General features: G+C 41.1%; 1 long non-coding RNA gene across 1 annotated transcript; it reads right to left on the bottom strand.

The window, feature by feature from the left end:
- Nucleotides 1-1177: 1177 nt before the first annotated feature.
- LOC310676368 lies at nt 1178-7950 on the bottom strand. Its single transcript, XR_014510499.1, has 3 exons — nt 7710-7950; nt 2509-2930; nt 1178-1331 (listed from the first exon to the last, which is right to left on the bottom strand). It is a non-coding gene; the product is annotated as an uncharacterized lncRNA (long non-coding RNA).
- Between the last annotated feature and the right edge of the window lie 14015 nt (nt 7951-21965).

Raw genomic sequence — 21965 nt, 5'->3', positions numbered from 1 at the left:
CTGGGAAGACATTTGGCAGAAGATTGAATAAAAAAGCAAAAAACAAAAAACCCCACAAAACGTAATAGTAGTTCCCAGATGTCTAAGATTACCTTTTCAAAGCAGAATTCTGAATTGATATATTTGGCCCCAGAGCTATTCTTTATGGAGCAGTTAGGAAAATCTAGCAAAAAGATGGAACCCGAGAGCAGAGAATTCCGCTAGCTGTGTGTCTAAGCAAAACATTTTCCAGAGATCTGAGTAGTTTCCCAAAATTCAATAAAAAACAGGTTGGCTAAAGCCATGTCTTATCTGTAGACCTATATTCTCACGATATAAATGGATGTGTCTCTAAGAAACAACTACACATGAGATGGGCAGTTAGAGGTAGCTCCCAGACATATTGGGTGCTAATTGCTGGGAATCCCAAGTGGAAAGATTGCGGCTGTGCTCAGGTGCTGCTTTTGGACTTATCATAGGCAACAAGTTGGCCACTGTGAGAACAAGATCCTGGACTAGATGGGCCTCTGTCCTAATCCACCAGGGCTCTTTTTATGTTCTTATGTATATTTAAATGCAACACTGCCCCAAAGGGAAGGTGAGGGGATTACAAAAGTTGGGCACTTTCTGCTGAGTGATAGCAAGATTCCAGGGGGTTTCAAGTGCTCATACAGGGTTTATGTTCATTTGAGAATCAATATGTGGCAGAGACTGCAATAGCTTAGTAGACTCATAATCTGGTGAACCGGGTTCATGTCTCCTCTCCTCCACATGCAGCTGCTGGGTGACCTTGGGCTAGTCACACTTCTTTGAAGTCTCTCAGCCCCACTCACCTCAGAGAGTGTTTGTTGTGGGGGAGGACGGGAAAGGAGAATGTTAGCCGCTTTGAGACTCCTTCGGGTAGTGATAAAGGGGAATATCAAATCCAAACTCCTCTTCTTCTTCTTCAGTGCGGCACTGGAGCCCAAGGCATCTCTCCCAGCCAGCCTCCAGTCAGCCTGCCTCGTATGGTTCTGTCCCTCTGTTCTCCCTTCTTCTTCACAGCACACTTTGCTAAAGACACTATTCACCTGTCACTTCTCTCACACACCTCATCACCTTGGCAGCCTCTGTCTGCCTAGGCCCAAGATTCCTCTTAGTTGGGCCATTGACACCTTTTCGTCATGTTAACATGTCTCTCCCAGGTGAAGCACTTTAGATGGTGAAGAACCAAAGTGTAGTAAATGCAGTTCATCTCATGCATCTTCAGGTAGGGTCAAGAAAGACTCCTGCTTGAAACACTGTCAGCCAGCATTGACAATATTGAGCTAGATAGTTCAATGGTATGACTTGGTGAAAGCAGTTTCTTATGCCTATATAAGAGAGAAAGGGGAAGAGGGAGAGAGGTAGGTGGGCAAGAATGCAGCACTCCCATCTACATGGCTCTTGTGGTTTAAATTGCACCCCACACATCCCACTCTACACCACGATCGGAGGCAGCTGCTACCCTAAGAACCAGTGCAGATGTTTCTGCAGCTGACTCAGGGACTTAACCACAGTATCAAATTTGTTCTCACTGTTGTAGATTTTGCCTCAATTATGTAATGATGTGACCTTTTATTAGCCACAAGATCTTCAGAAAACACACTGGTCAAGTCTGAAATAAGCAGACTGAAGAACCGCGAGTAATTGCTAAACACAATTCAGTCCAACTTCAAATTAACTTCCAGACTTCCAGTCAACTTTTCTGTCTTGCTTTCCACTCCTAAAAAGAAGGCACTGACATGTAAAGAATTACGTTCAGGTCAGAAACAGGGCGTCCTGACTGTTTCTGACTGTTGCCACTTCTGAGGTCAGAATTACACCAGTTTTGTGTAGGGGGTTGGCATGTTTGTCCCATGTAGAGTGTGGAAGGGCACTGCTGGCAAATGATAGCATATCTATCATTTTCCAGAGATGTGGGCAGTTTCTTCCATGCCACCAGTAACCACCGCTCCTCTCCCTCTATATGCAGCAATATAGAGAAAATCCATGCTGTGGTTGTGAAGAGCATAATAGGATACCAAGTGTGTCTGTAGGGGTCACTATTGCTGGTTCAGACACCGAGGCTGAAGAAATAGGGTTGCTATGACATCATTGTACTTGGTGTGTGTGTGATGATTCCGAAAGTGTGTGGTAGGCATGGCCCCATCATTGGTTCCCTCTGAATGTGAGCAGAATGATGTAGACATCATTGTTACTAGAGTCCCTGATTGCCACTGGTGGTGTTTCCTGGGTCCCCGTGATGCGCCTCTCATTTTTATGCCATTAGTTTCTTTTCTGGTTGCATGTTTCCCACCCTGCCCTTGTAGACTGTGGAAATCTAGAACATGGCAGCTGTTCAGGCTCCCCCCACCATCAGAATTAGGATTGCTCTGCCTAGCATTAAAAAAGTTCTATGGTATTAGCACACAACAGCTGATGTTGCAGCTATCCTTGGATCAGACTACTGCAACCAGTTTTATTTAGATGGAGACAGAATTAATCAGTGACCTTCACTAATGCACATACCATACTTCGCAGCTCCAAGGATGATGAAGCTCTTAAGATTCCTTGGTGTATTTTTCTGGTAATGTTAAATGGAAAAGTTCATTAAGGGATAGAAAATTCCCAGCTCAGCTAATTTATGTGCCAAATGGCTCTGTTCACTTCCTGCAGAAGGTGGGTTGAAACCGAGCTGTCCAGCACTAAGTCACCTCATACAAAGGTTGTGGGACCAAATATAACTAGTCACTTGATAATTCGCTCCCCGTTAATTCTGGAAAGAATGCGAGTGTTGAAACAGACAAAAACATTCTGATACTTAGGAGCATTTAAAGGGCATTTCCAGATTATCATATTTTGTAGGAAATAAATGTCCACTTGCGTTACTCATTTGTTGCGTGGGATCCAGACGTCTGTCTTCAAGGTAGTTGGGGAACATCACAAAGGCCCTAGATGAAAAATAAACAACACTCCCACACTGAAGCATAAAATGTAATAAAGACTCTTAAGATACAATACAATGCAATGCAAAATAAAAATTTAGCATAACACATGAACACCTAAGACATTCATTCATATTAATCTGTGTGCACCTTCCTTTTGAGCATCAAAAGCCAAGTGACACTTTTCTCATTTTTTTGCAGGAGGGAAAATGTATGAGCAATGTCTATTCCCCAAAGTGTACTCTAATCTCACAGCATTTGGTTCAAACCAGGTCATCCTTTGTTCTGCATTATCCATGGGCCAGACTGGATAATATTGGGCAATATCCCTCACTGAGGTCCAGTGTAGACTCTTGCTCACCCAGTGCATTCGCACTGGCTCCACATGTAAAAAGTAAAGGACCCCTGGAAGGTTAAGTCCAGTCAAAGTCTACTATGGGGTTGTGGCACTCATCTTGCTTTCAGGCCAAGGGAGCCGGTGTTTGTCCACAGACAGCTTTCCCGGTCATGTGGCCTGCATGACTAAACCACTTCTGGTGCAAAGGAACACCATGACGGAAACCAGAGTGCACAGAAACGCCGTTTACCTTCCTGCCTCAGTGGTAACTATTTATCTACTTGCACTGGTTTGCTTTTGAACTGCTAGGTTAGCAGGAGCTGGGACAGAGCAATGGGAGCTCACCTTGTCGTGGAGACTCGATCTGCCAACCTGCAGATCGGCAAGCCCAAGAGGCTCAGTGGTTTAGACCACAGCAGTTCCAAGTACCAAGGTACAAATTGCTTATATGATATAATTTGGAAAATAATCCATGTAGTTTTCTGCATATGTTGAGCTGGACATATGCAGATGGCATTCACATGTCTTATCCCTGCATGTGCTTGTGGGCTGGAACACTGAGTGGGTGGGTGGAGAGGTACATTCACATGTTGGGACAAGTTAAGGGAGATGTACCATCTGTTCCCAAAGGGTAAACACTGGGCCTCTGATGCATGTTTGGTATATTAAATACCTTCTGAGGACCTTGAGGAAAGAAACGGATATGAGGGTGTCATTACGCTCAGGTGAAATTTGCTTATGCTCTTTTAAAAGGAAGATTTAATTATACTCTTATTACAAAACTGAACTAATTTGGATGATTGATATGCCCAGAAGAAAAAAAAGAGGACCATGGTGTGAAATAATTGGCGTAAGCAGGTTTAAATTAGTTGGATGTAACATGAGACCATCAGCACATGGAAATAAGTAGGAGAAAATGATACTTTCCTTGGAATTAGTGTTTCTTTATTTTGAAAAATGGTCTTGCCACGAGCACTTCAGGAATGGTTAATAGCACTGGGATCAAGGTGTCAGCTATTGCTAGTGTTTCATAATAAGTAATTCTGCTTTTCAGCTAGTGACATGTATAATTGCTCCAGTATTAAAAGGAAACCACAATTAAATTGCTCCAAACCTTAAAAACTTTTTTCTCCTTTCCACTCAATATATTTCATTGTAAGAGACATGAACAAAACGATGGTAAGAAATGTTTCAAATTGCACTTCCAATCTTGTTGGAAGAGGGGTGGGGGTGGGCTTCAACACTAAAATACATCTACTTGAGACCTTCATAAGTAACATGTGGTTTTATATTTTAAAAACATGGATTCTTTTTCTGCCTGAAGGAAAGCTTTGAGAAGCTGCTGGGTTTGCTTACTTCCTCAGTATCAGGCGCTGGCCCGCTGAGAGAGATCATTTCCCCAAGTCTCCAGCATTCCTAAAAAAAAACCCATTCCATTAGCATCCATTACACAGAGCCAGAAGCAGAAGCTTTGAAAACCCTACATTTACTTCCAATACGTTGTACATGAGATTCTTTCGAAGGCCTAGGCAATTGCTTTAGGATTGGTTAGGAACATAGCGTTAGGGAAGATATGCAGGAGCTACGTTACAAGGAGGGGGTGGCATTCTCTGATGGTTTATGCAGGGCCTTTATAGAAGCCTGAACTTGCTTAGTTAATAACCTTCTAGGCTGTGTCCTTTAAGGATTTAATTGCGTTTAGAGATGCATCAGGTGAGGACAGATTAATGCAATGTGAGCTGATTTTTTATTATTATAAAAAAATTACTTTTTATTGGGTTTTATAAACACAGAGCACTGGAATATTAAACAATACAAATAAATAGACTTGGGAGCTGATTTTTAGACTACAGAGACAGGACAGATATAGAGGCTTATCAGGACATGAGGTCAATCTGGATACTGAATGCCAAGATTGAGGATTGATTCATGTGCTTGCAGAATCAAAGTCATGAGAATGACAGGGACTAGTGCTTCTCACACAAACCGTAGAAGAGGGCAGCTTGCCAACCCTTTGATGTACCTGAGATGATGCCATTGGTACTACCCCTGGCTGAACACAGGGATATGGCTCCCACACCCAAATAATATAAATATGTGAGACTGGAGAGCTGCTAAGATTAAAGATTGAAGACACTGAAGACATTGCCTTAGACTGACGGAGTGAGAGGAATAGCTGTTGCTCTGAAGGTGCTTTCCCAGCCCTGAGAAATCTGATTTTTTAATGCTTTACTTTGTATTCTTTGCTAGCAAATAAACTTGTTAAAGTAACCACCTTGGTGTTTTATTGTCTGCCAGAAACAAACAAACAAACAAAAAAACAAACAAACAAACAAAAAAGAACCCCTTGCATCTTGGCAAGGCACATGATTACATAGGAAGCTTATACTGTGTCAGACCACAGGTCCCTCTTGATTCAATTCCCTGAAGCCCTGATTGTGACTTTGGTGGGACTATATTAGAACCACACCAAACAAAAGTAAATGGCTTGGGGATTCCTGTCTGTAATATAGCAGCATAAATAATCTTGAAAGTGTTGCTTGCTTATGACTGTATGACATTCTTGAAGACGGAAAAAGTGACTTAAATGTGGTTCTCATTAGATCACAACCAGATGGGCTTTATTAAGAATAATATTAAGTGATTTGCTGCTTATGTTATGGTGTAGCACTACCTTACGTTCTCCAAATTGTATTGCACTCTATAGGGCTTTGAAAGACACAAAAATGTGGCTGCGAGGAAGTCAACTATGTATTTCTTTTTTGCTGCCTTAAGCTGAAAGCTATGTGAAATCCAGATGTATTTGTTGTATCCAAAGTTACATTGGGTTATAGTCACCATTAATGAATCTGCATGTCTTGGGTCATATCCCACTGAAACTTCTGGGAAATCCAAATTCCATTACCTCAAATACAGCAAAGGGATTGTAATTTGTGAGCCCACCACATCAGAGTAAAATGTATTTATTCTGGTTGATAAATTGATGGTTTCCCCTGTGCTCTGTAGCCAAGTGGATGAAGCTTCTTGATAGCAGGGACAAGTTCTTTCTTACAGAAGGATGAAGGGAACTGCCTCAGCTGGCACCATGGATGTGGGCAGATGACGGCAGGAACTGGTGTGTGAATGATGGACTTTAAAAGAGGGTTCTCCTAGGACATTTGGCTGCCTGAGCCAAAAATGGCATCTCGGTATTCACTGACCTTTATAATAGAATCAGTTCAAAATGCAATGCTTGAAAAGGCGGAACAGATATATTTGGACTGAAAGGACAGCCTCTGCAAGAGGAGAAGCAAGCTGCTTTGGATGATAGCTGGCTCATTTCAACAGGACTTTAAAAAACAATATTCATGGGAAGAAGAAATGAGACAGTTGTGTCCGTTTGCCTAGTGACACCTAGTGATAATGGCATGAGATGATGACCTTTGAGTCAAATAGCCAGAAAAGGGCCATGCAGTCCAGAAGATCTACAGTCAACACATCAGTCTACTTGTCATGTAATAAGAGAGTATAAGAACCCCGGAGACAGACCTATTTTGAGGCAATGGCCTCCGCAGCACTCTAAGGAGCAGCAGGACACTTCCATCATCATCCCACTTCACCATTCCTCTGTGCTACTCGACTGGCCATCTAGTTAGAACTTTGGTTAATATTTATTTATTTCAATATTTATAGGTTGTTTTTTTTTAAAAAAAGGTAAAGGACCCCTGGACGGTTAAGTCCTGTCAAAGGCGACTATGGGGTTGCGGCACTCATCTCGCTTTTCAGGCTGAAGGAGCCAGCATTTTTCCACAGACAGCTTTCCGGGTCATGTGGCCAGCACGACTAAACCGCTTCTGGTGCAATGGAAGACCGTGATGGAAACCAGAGTGCACAGAAATGCCGTTTACCTTCCCACCACAGCGGTACTGATTTATCTACTTGCACTGGTGTGCTTTTGAACTGCTATGTTGGCAGAAGCTGGGACAGAGCATTATTTATAGAACACTCTTCAGTAGCAAAAATACAGCAAGGCGGTACACAACGTAACAGAAATGACAAGAAGATCAACACAATATGACACGAAGATCAGTACAGAAGAAGAAGAAGAAGAAGAAGAAGAAGAAGAAGAAGAAGAAGAAGAGTTTGGATTTGATATCCCGCTTTAGCACTACCTGAAAGAGTCTCAAAGCGGCTAACATTATCCTTTCTCTTCCTCCCCCACAACAAACACTCTGTGACATGAGTGGGGCTGAGAGACTTCAGAGAAGTGTGACAAGCCGAAAGTCACCCAGCAGCTGTATGTTCACCAGATTACAAATCTATCGCTCTTAACCACTACACCACACTGGCTCTCAATAAGTCAATAAGATCAATACAAAGTATATCACCGCACAGCGTGTGTGATGAATGCATTGTGTGACTCAGCGTTCTTGACTTTAAACCAGGGTTGGCATTTCCCCTTTCACTACCTGAGGCAAAATGGGAAGGTGTCCTCTCAGCTTGCTGCCCACCCAACCCTGATGAAGCCTCCCTTAGCTGGGTTGTTTAGCAGTGCTTGCAAAGTGGCAATGGTGGGTTCCAGTGAGATCTTGTGGAGCTCTTATGAGGTCTCATGAGATCTGGCTGGAAAAGGCTGCTGGTGTCACCTGAGATGACTGCCTCTATGCACTCCTCCTTTGACCCCAAGCGGCATTCATAACACCCCCTCCCTTTCCAATTTTCCCACATAAATAAAGCAGAAAGCAATATTTTAAAATACGGCTTACGGCTTGGGGTGGAGGTGAACATTTTTGGTAGCAGTGAAAAGTACACCTTTTTAATGTCTTTTGGGCTGGGGTGGGACAGTTCATCTAGCATTGTCCTATCTCCATGATGATTTACATACAGTGATGTCATCACACACCAAATCCGATTGGGTATGTGCAGAATCGTGACACCATCCTCACTGTTATGTGATTACTGATGGCCTGGGAATACCAATGCAACTAATCCAGGAAGAAGTGGTAATTATTATTATTATTATTATTATTATTATTATTATTATTATTATTAAATGTGCAGAAATAGCAGCAGATGGGAAAATAGTAGCAGTGAACAGGGCTCTGAACAGGTCAATATTTTGAAAATTAAGACCCTTGGACACTGAGAGAGTGTCCTAGGGGGCCATAGGATATATCACAGCTTACTCTCCCAGGTCCACACCAGGGAGCATTCTGCAGGCGCATGGGGACAGGCTTCAGATTCACTGCATCTTAAGTCTTCTCCTTCACTTGGCATGCCCCCTTTATGTTGTGTGGGGAGTGTGCCACCCCTCCCATTGTAAAAAGATACAAATAAATATTAGAAAATAATAAGGAGGCAATGAACAGTGAGGAAAAAATACAAAAAGCCACCCTCCCACCTTCTGCCCTGTACCTACTGCATATATAAAATTGGCTTGCTCTGCCTTTTTTTTTTTGGTGGGGGGCAGAACATTTGACATAGACCTACTACTTTAAACAATATTGATCCCAGCAGCCTGCTCAAAACAGGAAGATTTTTCAACGCCGTCTTAAATGGGTCAATAGAGAGGCTCTAATGGGAAGGAGTTCCCGAACCAAGGGACCTCTGCCAACAAAGTTCTGTTTCTAATGGTAGTCAGTTTTACCTTAAAGTACTTCTTTTACCTTAGGAAAAGTGTCCCATTTTCTGGAACCTGAATCACAGGGGTTCAAACGTATATTCCTCATATATCCAAGACCCACAACCCATGCTCATTTGTGATGTTCTGCATTTAAGAACCTGGAGTCCAACTCTCATTCCCCACAAGGCTCTTATTTCCATTTTAGCGACGGTGTAGGCTTCTGAAAATAGCTCTTAATAACGGAAAACCTGATAAACGCTAGCTGAACTGAAGTATTGCCAGTGCAACATTAGACGGCAGTTACCAATCTTCAGAACCTTAATAATTGGAAACAGAAATTGAGAAGTCAAGAGGCGCAGCTAGCGGTTCGTGCTGATGATAAATCATAAACCGTTGTGACTATATTTATGCACAGGTGACAACAGCTATATTTCCTTCCTTTGTTTTTCACATCTAGAGCAGATGGTCCACAGTTATCTCTCGTGGCCATTAGACTGCTGTATCTTTCGGACTTTCTTTTGATCATAGTCAGCAGATCAGCTACTACTGATTTAATATCAAAGATGCCTCTGCAAGCAGAACGATGCCTATAGAGTCAGCTGTAAATAATCAGGGAGGGCACAGCTAGGTACTGGCAAATCTGTCAATTTTGGTTGGACTCAGTGCCTCAATTTTCCATTCTAAAGTTCAGTTTGCCACATTTCGACATTAGTTTGATATATGTATGCATACACACATAGTATTCACATGAAAACTAATCAGCATTTTAGTGTGCACTTCTCCTAGTTTATACATTTTTGAAAGCCGTTTCCCCTAATAGAATGCATTTTGTTTGTTAGAGATCCCACCAGCAACACTTCTGCCCATTCTGTTTGGTGGGAGGAAGAGGCAGCTTTGCACTGGGAGAATGATAGGTAAAGGTAAAGGGACCCCTGACCATTAGGTCCAGTCGTGACCAACTCTGGGGTTGCGACGCTCATCTCGCTTGACTAGCCGAGGGAGCCAGCGTACAGCTTCCGGGTCATGTGGCCAGCATGACTAAACCAGAGCAGCGCACGAAAACACCATTTACCTTCCCACCAGAGCGGTACCTATTTATCTACTTGCACTTTGACGTGCTTTCGAACTGCTAGATTGGCAGGAGCAGGGACTGAGCAACGGAAGCTCACCTCGTGGCAGGGATTCGAACCGCTGACCTTCTGATCAGCAAATCTTAGGATCTGTGGTTTAACCCACAGCACCACCTGCGTCCCTTGGGAGAATGATACCCCTGTCCAATCTCTTTATTCCTTCAGTATACCAAATTACCTAGCTCAATTCAGCCTCATTTCAGTACAAATCTAAGGACGCTTCCTATCCCACCATTAATCTTAGACATCTGTGAATAAGACAACATTTTCAGGAAGTGAGTGGGCTGAAACACTGAGCGGACACATTTTTGGGGTATTGCAAACAGAGGTGTTAATCTCTCAATAAAGGAACCCAGACTTTAGAATTGGATGAACTAGTGATAGTTGTTATGCAGAGTCAAAAATATGAGCAGCTGAAATTAGAAATTTGGGGCAATTTTGAACAGTGGGAAATATTTTTTCCAGTGCATGGCAGTTTTTATACACAGTAACTCCCATGTAATATCTGGGTACTGCACTGATAGTAAGAACACACACACACACACACACACACACACACACGTAGCAAAGTGAAGTTATTTTTTAAAATGGCTTATAATAAATTTCTACCAATGTCTACCCAGAATTAAGCTGTATTGACTTTAAGAGGGGGGTGGGATGTGCTTCCAAGTAAGTCCATCTTAGGTTGCACCTGTAGTGTCAGGATGGCAGAAAAACAGGTCAGGATCAAGCAATCCATTCTAACCCAACTGTACTTCATTGCTATAAACATGTCTGGAAAAAGTATACCTATGAACCACTGAAGCAACACAACTGTGGAAAGTCAAGTGCCCCCCTTTCCAAAGCAACAAGTTCGAAATACATCGCCCCAGAGCATACACAACAGCTGCCTTAAACTGTTTCTCTCACATGGCCAATGACTGGATAAAGCTTTGGAAATATGTAGGTAATAATCACTTTAACCTAGTTTGATAATTATTAAGATGAAGGAGCTTTGAAATATATAGCACTTGACCAGAAATGGAAGAGGTTAGACTTGCGTGTCAGATGTTTTCCTTTAATTTTCTGGTAACTATTATAGGACCTCTGTTTATAAATAGCAATTGTCAAAAATAATAGTAATGAAAAAGAGATGGAATGGCACATGCAGACATGTGGATTCTTTTAATATTTACTGGAAACTTGTCTCAGTGGAAAAGCAGAGTGCTCTGGCCATTTTAACAGAGTCAAGTACACTTTTTATTAGAAGCATTAGCATGGATGATGCTGGCTCTCCCCATTTCCTATTTCCTTTATGAATATAGATATTTGCTTCTTTTAACAATCTATCTGACATTAACAGGACAGAATCCACAGCCTTGAAGAATTTTTTAATGGCACATTTTACAACATAACACAATAATTTTGAATATTAACGGCTCATATGATTCAAGGGAAGTGAAATAGGGGACTAGGGTCCTTCACTAGGCTACTAGGCCTTCTCAGTAGAAGCTTCATTTCTCTAATGCCAAATGAAACTTTGGCTGCTACGCTATACCAAACAAAAAGCCTATGTAGGACTCCCAGAACTTCTACATCTACTGATCTATATTTTTACTATATATTTCTATCTATATATTGTTAAACACCAGTTTAGGATTTCCAATTCTAGTCCTCTTCCCCTGCCTTTAAGATCCCCTTGGCACAGAAATATAGCAGGCAAGATATTAGAGATAAAGTGAAGGAAAAGGTTTTTCTTGCATGCTATGTCATACCTAAAGGCAAATTTTGAATGTCTGCAACCTGAAGACTTACTATTATCTGCAAAGAGCACATGCCCCCTATTTTGAAAGAACTTCATTGGTTTCAAGGTGTTGGTGTTGACATCAAAGATCTGGAGGATCTACTGCAATTGTAAACCTCCAAGCAACCTCTAATGCAGGCTTCCTCAAACTCGGCCCTCCAGATGTTTTTGGCCTACAACTCCCATGATCCCTAGCTAGCAGGACCAGTGGTCAGGGATGATGGGAACTGTAGTCTCAAAACATCTGGAGGGCCGAGGTTGAGGAAGCCTGCTCTAATGTCTTCTGGGGATTTTTGTAAGAGCCAACCTGGATCAGACCAAAGGCTGATCTAGTCCAGCATTCAGTTCTTGTGGGAAGCCCATACGAATGGCATGAAAGCAATAGCAATTTATTCCCATGATCGCTAGCAAATGGTATATTGGGGGCAATATAGTGATCATGACCAGCAGTCATTGATAGTCTAATATTCCATGAATTTGTCTTAATTTGTCTAATTTAACACTGTCCAAGCTGGTGTCAATTATGATGTATTGTGGTATCAGATTCTACAGTTCAACTACAGTGGAACCTTGGTTTTTGAATGTAATCCATTTTGGAAGACTGTTCAACTTTTGTAAAGTTTGAAAACTGAAGATCAATGGCCACTTGGCAAAATCCATTTAAAAAAATGGAGAAATGCGCCTCGGACTTCCGAGGGATGTTCAAAAAACAGAAGCAATTACTTCTGGGTTTGGGGCATTTGGGTTTGAATCGTTCATCAACAGAGACATTCGAGAATAAAGGTTCCACTGCATGTCCATTTTCTCTATAACATGAATACTTTTATAATCTCTATCACCCAACAGTCAAAATGAACCAGGCGGTGGGAAGCTTTCCAGATCCTGCTTTTAGGATGGCGGATAAGAAATGTCAGTGATTAAAAAAAAAGTTCACAAACTTCATTGTTAATGTGTAATATCTGTAAATTACTGTACTGAAAAAATGCAAGGCTGCTTTATGTTCAAGTGTGAAGAAGAAGATGAAAAAGGCACAATTTTGCCAAAAGAAAAATGAGCTGCTTTATAGAAAGGGCATTACAAAATCATTCTTTGTCTTTTCTTACTCAGAAGTAAGCCCCATGAAGTTTACATATTAGTAAATGTTCTTAGCACCACTGTCATTATTCTCCTAATATAATCCACTATTTCAGTGGAAGCCCCTGGATAAGGCAGGGACTACAGTAAAACAGCTTCTTGCTGTTAGGAGTTATTATTTGCTTTACAAGGAATACAATGAAAAATAGAATCCTTTGTGTCAGAAATCAGAAGCTCTCTGGCAGATTAGATCGAGGAAAATGATTTAGTGTCCCTTCTTGACTGTGTTAATTGTTATCCTAGTCGCCCAGGAAGGGAATTTTAAACATGCAGAAGTCTTGCAAAAATAAGCTCCAGCACATTTATGACTGTCTCAACAACATCCCAGCTTTCCGGCTAGATGGGTGTTCGGTTCAGAGGAAAGTTGATTTTGCTTTAGCATAGCAAATAAAGAGTTCCCACAGATATATATCCGAGGGGGGGCGAGCTGGGGAGATCTATAAAAATAGTTATGAAACTCTACAAAAGTCGAATGAGTAAAGAGGTATGGCTAGGAGGCATAAAGCTCTACTATCTTAGGAAGGCTTCTGTAAGATAGGAATTGCTGGCAAGAATGCAGTAGTTGAGCATTTCATTTAACCATTAGCTAGGGTAGATTTGACATAGGTCAAAGTTCAATTTTAGAAGGGAGGGGGCATAGACGGGGACCTTTTCTCTGCTTGCAGACTTCGCTTTAACACTTTGAATAGGGCTTAATCACAGTTGTCTCTAAGCAATATGCAGGAGACCCAATACAACAAGACTGAGTTTTTTAAAAGACTAGAAATGAGTTAAAACTATAAAATCAGAGTTCCATTAAAAAGCCTTCTGGAATAATGTAAAGTCCTCAGTAAGCATGTAAAGAATACACTTTATAGTCTAAAGTTTATACCATAAACCTAACCCCATCTTCTTGGAAGTAAATACTAGTAAATGCAATGGCACAAACACATGCACTTAGGATCTCTGCCATACTAATGAAAGGAATGTGTGTGGGATGGGATTTAGGAGTGTGTTGAGACGTTGGTTCCAAGAGATCATTTTAGCCTTTGAGTGACCTCTGGTATGGAATGACAATATAACTAGTTGCGTGCAGGCTATAGACCCAGGCAAGGCTTCACTACCTTTTAGAGAAGGGGAAATTTTACCAGGTATAGCTTGATTTAAAATCAACAGACATGGTGGATTACAGTCAGTGTTTTGGAACAAGGTAATTGTAAAATAGCACAAGGGCAGAAAATTCAATGGCATATCCATCCCCGCTTTGCTTCAAAAAGCATCACACACATCGTTAATGAAACATTGTTAAAATTGGATCCAGTAGAATTAAGAGCAAATTCTAGACAGTAGAGTTGTATCTGTGATGTAGTATACTGGGATTAGAAGCCTGACTGCTGAAATAAGATCTTGACTATTGGAACTGAACATCTCAAAAAGCATTCTTTTTTCTTTTACTTAAAATAAGGAAATTTTGTGGGTTTCTCCAGTCTGCTTCCCTGCACCTGCCTAAATCTGTTCTGGGATTTCCCTTAACCTTCTGGAACAGATTTGGGGAGGGTATGTGCAGAGAAACATGAGGGGAAGAGTTAAGGTAGTTGGATATTGCCCATGCTGCCTAACCAGTTTTCTGATGACAGGTCTTCACAGTCCCTTAACGTACATTGCCGAGCACAATTCAAAGTGTTGGTGCTGACGGTTAAAGCCCTAAATGGCCTTGGCCCAGTATACCTGAAGCAGCATCTCCACCCCCATCATTCAGCCCAGACACCGAGGTCCAGCTCTGAGGGCCTTCTGGGAGTTCCCTCACTGCGAGACGTGAGGTCACAGGGAACAAGACAGAGGGCGTTCTTGGTAGTGGTGCCCGCTTTGTAGAATGCCTTCCCATCAGAAGTCATGGAAATAAACAAGTATCTGAGTTTTAGAAGACATCTGAAGGCAGCCCTGTTTAGGGAAGTTCTTAATATTTGATGTTTTATCACTTTTTATTATTAATATTCTTTTGGGAGCCGCCCAGAGTGGCTGGTGAAACCCAGCTGGATTGGCGGGGTATGAATGAATGAATGAATGAATGACCTTGTGTTGTGAAATGTGCCTGTTCTGCCCTCATGTATCAAGCCCAGTCAAATGCAATGGGTAGGCCTTAGTCACGTAAGCACACCTAGTTGACAGGCAGGTGTAAAGGCAATTCCCTCAAATGTTTGCTCTTCTAGAACAAACCTCTTGTGGGGGGAAAACCCAAAACCAACCCAATACTTTTGCCGCCTGACAGATGTGTTTACACAAATTAATGTCAAGGATACATTCCAACTTCAGAATAACCAAATTGGAACACACTGGGGCATTTAGTGTGTCAAATGAAACTAAATTGGACAACTTTCTGCTGCACAGTAGCAACTCACAGAGCTCCAAAAATCTCACACCCAAAGGGAAAGGGAAATGTTTTGCCAGTATACAGCCATGGGCAGAATGTCCAGCTTCTCTAGGTGGGAAACTATGCTGCAAATGAGACTGGCTATGGGCAAAAGGAAAGGTTGTGCCCAGTCTCTGCAGCCTTAGCCAGAAATGCAAAGAGAAAAACAGGATGCTTGCTGAAGGATTTAATGTGCATGATATGTCCATACATAGTAAGGGGTCATTGTTGAAGGAGAATGCTGGTAAAGGTGAGGGTTTCATTACAACACATTTTCTTCTGACTGTAAGCTTCCTTTCCTTAGTCTCAGTGTTGCCCTTATAGTACTCAGAAGGGAAGAAGATGGAGAGTAAAGTAGAATTAGTTGTCTCTGCCTGTTGCTCTCTCTTTCTGCCTTCCAACCTACCAGTTCCAAGGGGCACCAGACATCCCTGGTCTTTCTTTCTTTCTTTCTTTCTTTCTTTCTTTCTTTCTTTCTTTCTCTTCCTCTCTTCCTCTCCTTCTCCTTCTTTTAGTTTAACAAAATTCATTTATTTGTAGGGGGAAAAACGCCCTCTCTAAGCAGGTTACAAGAATTTATAAAACAAAGCATTAAAATTGTTGATAAAAACAGTTAAAAACAAGTATATTTGGAAGATGATCCAAATCAACAATTGCTAAAAAGAATAAAGCACATGTAGCTTCTATATGTCTATTGGCTAGAGCGTGGTGCTGATAATGCCCTTCCAACTCTACAATTCTGTGTTTCAAATTGTTGATAAAAACAGGGCCTTACACACCTCTTATAGCCAGGCATTCCTGGGTGGCTGCTAGCCCAGAGAATGCTCAGCCTTGTCTGCCATCAGTCATTCCTTGCCAAGGGATCACCCCAAGAAGTCAGACTTGCCCCACATTTGACGTTAGACCCCTGTGGGGCCTCAGTAGGCCTGTAGACCAGAGGTTCTCCATTGCTGAATTATAGCTTTGAATATCCAATCATAGGGACAAATGACAGAGAAAGGCATCAGCTTCGCTGGGTTCTTGTGAGCGCCTCAGGTGCACTTGCTGCAAACAAATTAGATGGAGTCTGCTCTGCTCCATCAAGACCATTCTTGGAGTTTGCAGGCTCTGAGGAAGAGCATTTTGAGGCCATGTGTGTGTGTTCTAAATATTCACTGAAAAATGAAATGCAAGCCATAAAGTATTTAAAGATGAAGCTCTATTTTGAAGGGTAGCTTTGAAATGCGGGAATGTAAACATCGGGCAAATGATATAAAAAGAAATGTGACAGGGTTATTCAAAGACTGCAGTGCCTAATTCTTTTTTAGCGGTGACAAAACAATGTGCCTCTTTTGCATAACTTAATGCAGAGCAAACCATTTAAGCATGGGCATGTTTTTGGAATAAGTACTTCTACATGGTTGTGGAACTACATACAGCACAAGCAGTTAAAAGCCGCAGTGAATCATTTTCTCATGGAAAAAGAATTATCTGCATGAGGTTACTATTAGATTCACACGTCATTTTACAGCCAAGGCTAATAGACATTTAGATTATTTTAAGAAAACTACAGAGGATTAACATATACAATAGCCTCATTCATCAGCGAGGACGTCTATTTCTGTTCAGGTGTTTAAAGAAACGCAACAGAATTTACGAAGAAGCCAACACTTGGAAGATTTATCCCTACCACAGTACTTAGTTTATTTAAAGTGACACACGTATCCCAATTTATGCTTTATCTGTTAAATTGCCATGTGCGTCTAGAAATATCCCACCACAAGAACACAACCCTTATAAAAATTCCAACATATGCAGACCTCCTGGCTTTGTGATTCTCGAGCAAATGGTTTATAGTCAGAGTATGTGTTACTAGGGCAGCCACCTCCCAACCAGCCCCACACTTCTATTCCAAGTGTTTTAAGGCTGAGAGGAACAGATTAAACATTTCTGTCCCTTCTGGAAGACTGTGGTGGTCTCAGCGCCTTATGTGGTGTTTACCCCAGATGCTAGGCCAGGCAGGCAGGCAATGAACAGACACTGCAGACTTTTAACAGGTCCTCCAAGCCTTCTAAGCAGGATGTCAATATAACATCATCAGTGTGGATGATGCATTACCTCTTACAAGAGGACAGGTTCCTACCTTAAGAGGATAACAATCTAAAATTTGGCACAGGGGAGTGGCACAGAAGGAGGATGGGGCTAGAGGTAGGAGTAAGAAGGGGAAGCTTACACACGTATTTCATTTTCCTGTGCTTGGAGTTGGTTACTGTAGGGAGCAGGGCAGAGTTGGGGAACCTGTGATCCTCCACATGTGGATGGAATTCAGCTTTCATCAACCCCAACCAGTATGGACAATGGTCAAAGGTAATGGGGACTGTACTCCAGAGGACTACAGTCCTGGTGTAGGGACTAGGGTCAGAGGGGAGATTTGTTCACTTAATATTTTAAAGTGATCCATTGTAATTTGCAGTTCCTGGATTTATATGTAAATCAGAACATGGTTACCAATTGATTGTGAACTTCTCTGAATTTTGTAGTGCACATGATGCACATAAAAATGCATATTTCATGGGGGAAATGCATATAAAATGTGTATTTTACAGAAAGCATATGCAAAAATGTGTATATTTTAAGTACCAATTCTCATGTTTCAAAAAGCACCCCCTGAGAATGGAATGAGATGGTTTTATGAATGAAATAGAATGAAAATAAGCTTGTCTATCCATCTCCAGTAGGGTTTAAGAGGTTTTGCTGGTAAAGACTTCATGAAAATGATGAATTTTGAAGAAAGTAAGAGTTTTGGTACCATAAAGGTATTCTGAGGGGCAATTCTTGATGTAAGGGATATTAAAGATAGGGCAAGTTTGATAAGATCTTTTGGTGGCCTTGAATGAAGGAGCTGGAGAAGAAATGGTCATGAGAACAGAAATGTCATGATATGAGTTGCCAACGGGTCAAAAATATCCTGTCTTTATATCCTTCTGCGGCAGTTGATCTCTGGTCTTAATTTTTTTTAATAATGGTTTTTATTATATGGTTTTAGGTATGATTGTTGTAAACTGCTTTGATTTTTTTTAAGGAATAATGATATATAATTATTTTTCCTAAATAAATAAGTGGTCAAAAAATGCAGAACTTGCCAGGCAAAGATGGTTGTGTCATGGAGGTAACATCATATGGTAACACAGAATTTTTATGTGGAAAAGATGAAAATACTTTATAATTGTATAATTGTTGTGCCCATTTGATCAGATTTGGGCTGAAGGTATGTGAGTATAACAATTATGCCATGTTTTATCCAGTTTCTGCTATTTGTAAATAGCCATGTTATTGTCAGCACAACCTGTGGTGTTACATTTATGCAAGCTTTGAACAGCAGCAGCAATATAGGCGATAAATAGAGTCAAGGCACAAAATAAAATTAAAGCTATGTCTGCAGTTGAATACAAAGTGCACATGCCCTTCAGTTGATTCAGTTTTACAAGGATTCCATTAACTTATATTCTCCAAGAGCAGTTTATTGAAATTTCCATTTTGGCTCTGCTCTGGAGATTTCGTTCATCTGTTACAGCAATCTCATTCTCCAGCTTCAGATGTGGAAGCCACAAATCCCACACAACTCTCCCAATGGCCTTTGTGGGATTTCATTTCATAGCTCGACAAAAGCTGGTTTGACAATAGCCTTCATATGCAAAGCACAATTGAAATTTACAATAATTCACTGTTGGGTTTGATCCAAAGCCCAGAGCAAGTCAAAGTGCAGTTTTTCGGTTGACTTCCCTGGATTTTGGATCATGCCCATTTGTGATTTAAAAGTCTTGCTTCCTTAAGTTTACATCACACATGATTTTCATTCAGTTGAGTGCTATTGCAAAATATTCCCATTAGTACAATTTACATGTAGGGGGAAAAATATACACCTGCTTCTTCTCAAGTCAGACAGGGGTATGCCAAGCCACCCCTAGATTCACAATGTATTTCTTTTTGATTTGATGTCTATATCCTTGGAACATTCTGAATTTTTTCCTTCACATGAATGGTTTGTGGGAACAGCCCTGTGTAAGAAAGTCATATTGTTGGAAGCAGCTCTCTGAAAAAAATCTTTTGAAGATCCAGTATACCAGGGTTTGTCATTTTTGGAAAATACTATTCTCTGAAAGGGCTGTGTGTATTTTGCCCCAACTTCTGTGATTACTATACTAAGCTGTAAATACTGAATTCAGTAATTAAGCTGCATGTTGATAGTTAAACTGCCCTCTAAACAAACATGTGTGATTTATAGAACTCATTTTAAGTGACAATGTAACAGAATATAGTCTTAGTTTTTCTGTTGAAGTGCCCATAACTCAGTGCCCATAACTCAAAGGAACTAAATACTGGGGGGAGGAATTCAAAATGATTATTCTGCAAAATAATACATTGTTCAAAGGTACAATAATCTTGGGCTGTGTTTAATACAAAACTGTATGTATGTGAATTTTCTGCACTATTTCAATTCCAGAGACACTTTTCAACCAATGAAAGTCCCACAGTGTGCTCATAGAAGGGTTTCTTTTATATAAAGATATGACTTTGCTTTGGGACACGGGTGGCGCTGTGGGTTAAACCACAGAGCCTAGGACTTGCCGATCAGAAGGTCGGCAGTTCAAATCGCTGTGACGGAGTGAGCTCCCGCTGCTCGGTCCCTGCTCCTGCCAACCTAGCAGTTCGAAAGCACGTCAAAGTGCAAGTGGATAAACAGGTACTGCTCTGGCGGAAAGGTAAACAGCGTTTCCGTGTGCTGCTCTGGTTCGCCAGAAGCGGCTTAGTCATGCTGGCCACATGATCCAGAAACTGTACGCCGGCTCCCTTGGCCAATAAAGCGAGATGAGTGCCGCAACCCCAGAGTTGGCCACGACTGGACGTAATGGTCAAGGGTCCCTTTACCTTTACCTTATGACTTTGCTTGGCTTCAACATCTCAATGTGTTTAATATGTAAGGTTCTAAAAAAAACAAAACCCTCCCAAAGTAAAGTTACAGGAGCAAAAAGGAGACTGGTAATAGACCCTCATTTGCTGCCTCTTCTATGGTGAAATAAATACTCTTGTATCAACTTTGAGCCTCCAGGCACTCCTAAAACTAGGACCATCTGTTCACATTTTGCTGAGATGCCAGTTAGGCTTAACAAGTTATATCTGCAATGCATGGGAAATTGGTTTTTGTTTTTTTTAAAGGTAGGTCTGTGTGAATTAAACCTGGGTTTCAAATGGTATTTGGAGTTGGAGGGTTTTACGTTTACCCCACTCTTCATTTTCTTTATGCCTATGTTTTGACCTACTGGCTTCTAAACTTGGCTGTTGCAAACAGCATGCAGATCAAGCGCGGAAATACCTCATTTAAGATTTACAAAGAAGCTGTTATTTTCATCCAGCTCCTTCTGTAAGGATTTTCCTCTTTGTTTGCTCGCTTGCTAGGAATTTTTTAAAAAGAATTCAAATACTTTAGGATATATTGGCACCAAAATTTGAATGCTAAAATGATTCCAAAACCCAGCAGCAGGTATTTAACGGTGAGTTCATTCTTCATTTGGGGATTATTACACTACTTCTCAGCGAAAAGCTCAACCATCATTTTGTGTAGTTGCTCTGCCCAGAGATAGAGCATTGTATTATTTCCTTATGCTACCATGGTATAATCAAATTACTCAGAAGCTGCAATATGCTTCTATCTCTCAAAATTATACCATGAAACTGGGATAACTATAGTCGTATCTTGGTTCTTGAACTTAATCTGTTCTGGGAGTCTATTCGACTCCTGAAACAGTTCAAAAACCAAGGCACAGCTTCCGATTGGCTGCAGGAGCTTCCTGCACTCAAGCAGAAGCTGCGTCGGATATTCGGCTTCCAAAAAATGTTTAAAAACCAGAACCAGGGGCAGATTTAGGTTTGATGAGGCCTTAGGCTACTGAAGGTAATGGGGCCCTTTATTTGTCCAGCTGTCATTTGTCAACAACAAATTGTCACTGTTTTTTGTGTTGAATATAGGCTATATGGTAATTTGTGGACCTAAAAGGTATCTAAAGCCATTTGCACGTAACAAGTAGGAGCCTACACAACACAAAACACTGTTGCTGTGTGTCAGTTTTATTTTATTTGTTTTTTTTATCTTATATTTTGGAAATGTACATCTAGGTTTTTTTCTTCCTTTAAATTTTTTTGGGGCCCCCAAGAGAGTGGGGCCCTAAGCTATAGCTTGTTTAGCTTATACATAAATCCGGCACTTACCAGAACACTTACTTCTGGGTTTGCGGCGTTCTTGAGCTGATTTGTTCGGCAACTAAGCTGTTCGGAAACCAAGGTTTGACTGTATGCAGAGTCAACCCACCCACCTACCCTGAAAACTTAAGACTGTAATCTTATCCTGACTTTTCTATTGCTAGTATTGAGAGCAGCTGAATGGCCTTCACCAATGACAACAAAACCCTTATGTATGATTTCCCCCCACAAAATGACAGACTGTATATTTTACTTGAGAATAATAGCTAATAAATGTTTAATCAAGTTTGAACTGGAGGCACTAGAGCCCCAAACATATTTTTTTTTAAATGACTGTTAAATTTGTCAATGCCTGCATTCCCAAATCAGTTGCTCTATTCCATTTTTCATATCAGATATTCATGGTGCCCCCAAAAGGTATATATGCAG

Source organism: Podarcis tiliguerta (genome assembly GCF_965153285.1).
Source record: "Podarcis tiliguerta genome assembly, chromosome: 4".
Taxonomy (NCBI): Eukaryota; Metazoa; Chordata; class Lepidosauria; order Squamata; family Lacertidae; genus Podarcis; species Podarcis tiliguerta.
Note: the sequence above shows the minus strand (reverse complement) of the source record. Positions and strands in the feature narration are given on the sequence as shown.